The sequence below is a fragment of the Mustela lutreola genome, chromosome 3 (assembly GCF_030435805.1).
Source record: "Mustela lutreola isolate mMusLut2 chromosome 3, mMusLut2.pri, whole genome shotgun sequence".
Lineage (NCBI taxonomy): Eukaryota > Metazoa > Chordata > Mammalia > Carnivora > Mustelidae > Mustela > Mustela lutreola.
This window is the reverse complement of record NC_081292.1, coordinates 57,502,854-57,508,943: the sequence shown is the minus strand read 5'-3', so window position 1 is coordinate 57,508,943 and position 6,090 is coordinate 57,502,854. Positions and strand designations below refer to the sequence as shown.

The following is a 6,090-nucleotide window of genomic DNA, read 5'->3' as shown; positions in this document are numbered from 1 at the left end:
ACCAAAACTTTAAACATGTATTTATACCTCACCTATATATAAACAGACCTAGCACTAAAATTAAATGGCCAAATTCACGAAAGAATAATCTAGAAACAATAGTTAGAATACTTTGTCATTTTATTTTCAAATAATCCCAAAATAGCTATTTCACTGAGCTAACTATTCATTTATTTTTGTCTATATAATATCAGAAAAGTTTGACCAAATTTTTCACTGAGTTTATTAATATTTTCACTGAATTTCCAGATGTTCTGCTTTCACATATTGGTGTCACTCTATATCTTTATTTTCCCCTTACACTATGATTCCTATGTATAGTTTATTGCTGGGGGATAGCTGCAGGGCAGGACAGATATTAAAACTATAGAGGATCTCATAAGTTGTGAAGCTGAATATCTTTTTTTTAGATTAGGTAACCTTTTTATAGCTTTGAGGGAAAACATGGATAGTACTCCTCTGTGTGTATGTGCATGTGAGTGTACATTGACAGAGAATTTTTTTTATATTGAGAATGAGCAAAACCTTATGCCAACCATTGCAAGAAAATTCTAGAAGTTTTGGGTTTTTTAAATTTATGGGTCTGCAAAGGATCTTTATTTATATACATATAACCCAATTTATATATAACCTCAGAGGAATTAGTACAGAATACTGGTGAGGGAAGCAGAGTTTTTACAAGGTGGTGACATCTAGCCCAGAGTCAAGCTCAGTGCAGAGTCTGCCTGAGACTCTCTCTCCCTCCGCACCCCAATACCCTCCATGTGCACTCTCACGCTTTCTAAAATAAATAAATAAATAAATAAATAAATAAATAAATATTTTTTTAAAAAAAAGAAGAAGAAAGGAGGCAGAGTTTTACTCTCAGCTCTGACATTTCCAGCTTGTCTCAGTTTTCTTATCTGTATTAAACGATAAAAATTACAACTTCCTTATGGAACATCCAATGAAAAAGGACTCATCACAGTGACATGCTCAATTAATGCTCATGTGTGTGCTGAGAACCAGGAAACTTGTTACTTTTAATTATGAAATAACGTCTACATCACCGACTTTGGGTCACTGTCTTTAATTTAAATAAGCACTCCACTTTTCAGTTCAGCTGTTGCTTCCCAGGAGCAACATTTCCTAGGCAGACCATAGCTTGTTCAGCGAACAGCAAGGAGGACAGGATGGTTGGGGTAGAACAGGGAGGGGAAGCTACACCCATGGCAGGGGTGGTAGTTGGAGAGGGAGGCAGATAGTAGAGCCAACAATTTTTTTTGTTCACAATGTAGGCAGCAAAACAAAGTATTTGGAAAAGCTCGAATCTGGGAGCATTTCGTTATGACTATACCACGCTATCCTACTATTTCATTCCTTTTGGAACGATGAGATTATCTATTTTAATTTTGATGATTCAATAATTTACCACTTGAATTAGTGCATGGTAAATCACGCATACTGGGGTGCCTGGGTGGCTCAGTGGGTTAAAGCCTCTGCCTTCGGCTCAGGTCATGATCCTGGGGTCCTGGGATCGAGCCCTCCATCGGGCTCTCTGCTCAGCAGGGAGCCTGCTTCCTTCTCTCTCTGCCTGCTTCTCTGCCTACTTGTGATCTCTGTCTGTCAAATAAATAAATAAATAAATAAAATCTTAAAAAAAAAAATCACACATACCTCTTTTTCTTCTTTGTTGCAGGTGGTTTATTTTTTCAATGACTACCATTTGGGACTTTAAAAAAAAAAGTTTTTAGTTCTTAGTTTTATCTCCTTATGGTCCAACTGGATGGCATAAATTTGCTTTAGGTTAAGAGAAAAAACGTTATTGCCCAAGTGGAATCTCTACATTCCGGGGTCCTGATTGACAAGTAGACTCTAGGTCCTTGGTTTAGGGACTATAAAATCTCTGAACCTTTGCAAAAACAACTGCTTTTATTTCTTTTCCTTTTCTTTCTTTCTTTCTTTTTTTTTTTTTTTTAAGTTTCTCTTGTTATTTGGCTCTTTGCCCCTCCTATTTCCTAGAACAAAGAACTCTGGGATTCAGAGACCAACATACATCCTTCTGCCCAGCTCTCAGATTTTAAGTCCTACATTCTACTAAGCAAGATGAAATTGTTCTAAAGTAAATCAAAACTAGCTTGTCATAATCTTGCTTTCTGTGTTTCTGATGGTCTCTGGACTAATAAGCAACATGTAGATGGCATTTCTCAGAGTCCCAAAGCATATTAAAACTTTCTTTTCATGGAAGAACTAGATCTTTGCCTGAACTTTATCACCTGCCCAAGGACTTCAAGAGCTTCAAGATATATACCTGTTGGAAACTCATGTGTTATATTCATATTGTTTTGATACTGGAGTTTTCCTTTTCAAATAGTTCAAATATAATAAAGAATCTGTTTTAAATAAACATTCAAACTTTCACCTCTAGATCTCCATCATGCGTGGACACAGTACCTTAGGAAGTTTAGACAGTTTCCTTGACTTAGTTATATCCCTAATAATCATAAACTGAAATTTTGTAAAAACAAAACTCTCCTATAGTTTGGTCTATTTTGCTTCTTCAGCTAATCTTTTTGTAGTTCATAAAAGTAGCAAATTCCTGTAAATATTTCAGATACTACAGTTCTATATGAAGCTAAAGGTGTCCCTAATCTCAGAAGTAATTGTTTTTAGTTACTTGTATCATTATAGATCTTTTCCTACACACATAATCAGAATATTAGCATAGATTTGTTACGACTCTGTTTATCTTCCTTATTTTTCCTTCCTCCAACCAGTATCCCACTCCTGTTCCCCCCCCCCCCCCGCCAGTTCAATCAATTGTTCAAATTTTAGATTTCTTTTCTTCAGGATTTTTTTTTCCTAAGGATAAAAAACCAATAGTGGCTTCAACTCGGTTTCCTCTAGTCTTTTATGCTAATTTAAAGTCATATAAAATGTTATCTATGTATGTTTGAAGAAACCAGAAAGAGAAAGGTGGAATCTTTGAGGTATATTGGAACAGGAAGCATAATTTCACCCCAAAATAAAGGATGACAGGTTAGGGAATATGTGAAGGACTCCTGCTGTCCAGGTTCACTGTCCTAGCATCCAGACTTCCCAGGATGACCGCATGAGTTCCCCTAAGAGGGCAGTGTGCCTTAACAAGTGTCCCCACTTCAGTAAGTATTTCTCTACCCTACGTGTACAAGAAGAGCAGGCAGACACCAGATTTCGAATGTTTATCCCTCACCTGGAAAATAAATGATCAGTGTTGACAATGATGGACTGAAGATTAGCTCTTCCTCCCACGTGTGGGACGGTAACTAGTGAAAGGAGAACAGGACCCAATGCAGCCGCAATTGAATTGTCCATAAGACAGGGAAGATGGGGTCTAGAACCGACTTAACGATTCCCAATGACAATAAACAGCTGGATATCTCTTATACCTCTGAGACGTCAGCTGGGATAGTCTCCAAATACTGATGCAGAGTTGAGGGATGGACTTCATTTCATTATGATTGTTTTTGATAACAAAACGGGATCATACCATGCTTTTTTTCTATAAATTGGCTTTGCAAACAGTAATTACAGAGAACTTTCCATGACTGTATATTCTGTTTCATATGTCATCCATTTTGCCAAAATAGACAGTTCAGGAAGAAAAAAAAAAAAGAATAAAATAACATGAAATAAAATAAAAAATGACAAATTTGGTGAAAGGAAGATAAAGTAGTAGTTCTTTGAACTGCTTCTAGTTTATCTTACTGGTCTGATTTTTCACATTTAAAATTTTAAGGCATCTGGAGTTGTATTATGGTTCAAGTTCAGGATGTAATATGGATATAAGTGGATAGTCACTTACTTCCACCCTTTTTCCCTGGTGCTTAAATGCTACCTTTGTCCTATGCCAAACTTCCTCATTTTTGAATGCTTTCTTCTAAGTTCTTTATTCTATTGTTTTAGTATATTAGTGGCAAATTGCTCTGCTTCAATTATTATATGCTTTACGGTAAGTCTAGATAACTAGTAAAACAAAACTTCACTTAAGATTTTTCTACCAGATTGCCTTATTTGTAATTACTTATATATTGTCTATATTCATGTTTATATTCTCTCTTTCTTAATCTTAGTACTGTTTCACTATTTTCTTTCTTTTTTTCCTTGTTGAGACTGGCCAGAAAACTTTCCACTGTTTAGTTTCGGTTCTGCTTTTGACTGTTTTACTTTTTTGTCTCCTCGATTAAGCCTTTTTCAATTTTATTTAAAAAGTCTATTTTTTATAAGTTGCTCCCAATTTTTTCCCCTCTTTCATTAATTTTCCCTTTAAAAATTCTTTTAATTCTTTGTTTCTCAAGGGAAACTTAAATAACATAAAATCAAGTCATGAGACTTAAAACCAATTTACAAAGGTTAACATGATTTCCCCTTTCGTAATGTACACATATATCAAATCACCAAGTTGTATGCTTTAAAATCTTAAAATTTTCTCAACAGTACTTCAGTAAATAATAACAGTCCTCACTTCGGCAGCACATTTACCAAAACTGGACTGATATAGAGAAGACTAGAATGGGCTCTGCACAAGGATGACAGGCAAATTCGTGATGCATTCAGTATTTTTCTTTAATAACATCAATACACAAATAAATAATAACCATGAGAATAAGATGAAATGAAAGCATTAAAAAGTAAACATGATTCTAAAACATTAATAAAAATACCGGGGTGCCTGGGTGGCTCAGTCAGTTAAGGGTCTGCCTTCAGCTCCTGGGATCAAGCCCTGGGCTCTCTGCTCCCAGGGGAGCCTGCTTCTCCCTCCCCGACTCCCCCTGCTTGCGAGCACACACTCTCTCTCTCTCTCTCTCTCATTCTGTCAAATAAATAAATAAACTTAAAAAAACAAAAAAAAGAAAGAAAGAAAGAAAGAAAGAAAAGAAAATACCTCATGCCAAGAGTAAACTGTTTTGAGGTGCCTGGGTGGCTCAGTCATTAAGAATCTACCTTCAGCTCAGGTAATGATCCCAGAGTCCTGTGATCAAGCCCCTCATTGGGCTCCCTGCTTGGGAAGCCTGCTTCTCCCTCTCCCACTCCCTCTGCTGTGTTCCCTCTCTAGCTGTGTCTCTCTCTGTCAAATAAATAAAGAAAATCTTAAAAAAAAAAAAAAAAAAGTAAACTTTAAAAAAAAATTCTCTTAGTAGGAAGTGGGCTTATCCACTGAATTATACTAGCAAGTAGGTCTGCAGGGAGCCGTAAGTAGACAGCCTTCTACTGTATAATTTAAAGATAAACAAAAATAATCCTTCCAAAAATATCTCCTCTGCTACCTAAACTTGGCGTCGCATTCCATTCCTGTGCAAATTAATTTCCACATCTAAGGCTCTCAGTTAAAGTTACTGAAGACCCATCAAGGTTGCTCTTCTCAACAATGGTCCTCAAACTTCAGCATTCCATAACAATGACTGAGAAAGCTGAGGCAAAGAGCAGACTGAGAGGCTTTAATATGGGGCCTAAGAACCTCACATTTAAATAACTATTTCAGTTGATTAAGGTGATAATCATATTAGAACCACTTTCTGAAAAATACTGCTCTGGAGGATGAAAAGTTACTCATTCATTTACCTGAAAATCAACCCTGGGCTCCTTCCCCTTTGGCCCCTTTCTACTAGTGGATAATATAAGACAAAGGATAGGAAAATCTCTGAGATAGAAGGCATTATCGTGACGGCAGTTTTGAAGGTGCCAGACCAAAAAAGGATACAAGTTATTTCAGTTTTGGGCAGCATTGTCCAATAGAATTTCCTGCAATGATGGAAAATGTTTTATATGCATGTGTTCCAATACAGTAGCCACTTGTCACATTACTTTTGAGCATGTGAAATGTGACCAGTCCAGTTGGGTAACTGAATTTCAAATTCCAAATTTTGTTTAATTTTAATAAACTTTACTTTAAATGCATACAGTTACATGTGAGAGTGGCTATCCTACCCAATTGCATAGGACAGGAACTTTGTCTAAGACTGACATAGGGATTTAATGAAAAGAAAGTTGGTACTAAATTAAACTATTTCTAATTTATAATTTTGCCAAAGGTCAGCTTGATTATTTAGGATCACGGTATCTAATCTTGAT

The 6,090-nt window shown here is 36.1% G+C and overlaps 1 non-coding gene across 1 annotated transcript; it reads left to right on the top strand.

The window, feature by feature from the left end:
- Positions 1-4,475: 4,475 nt before the first annotated feature.
- Positions 4,476-4,582, top strand: LOC131828344 (U6 spliceosomal RNA). The gene has a single exon (XR_009352363.1). It is a non-coding gene; the product is annotated as a U6 spliceosomal RNA (small nuclear RNA).
- The last annotated feature ends 1,508 nt before the right edge of the window (positions 4,583-6,090 follow it).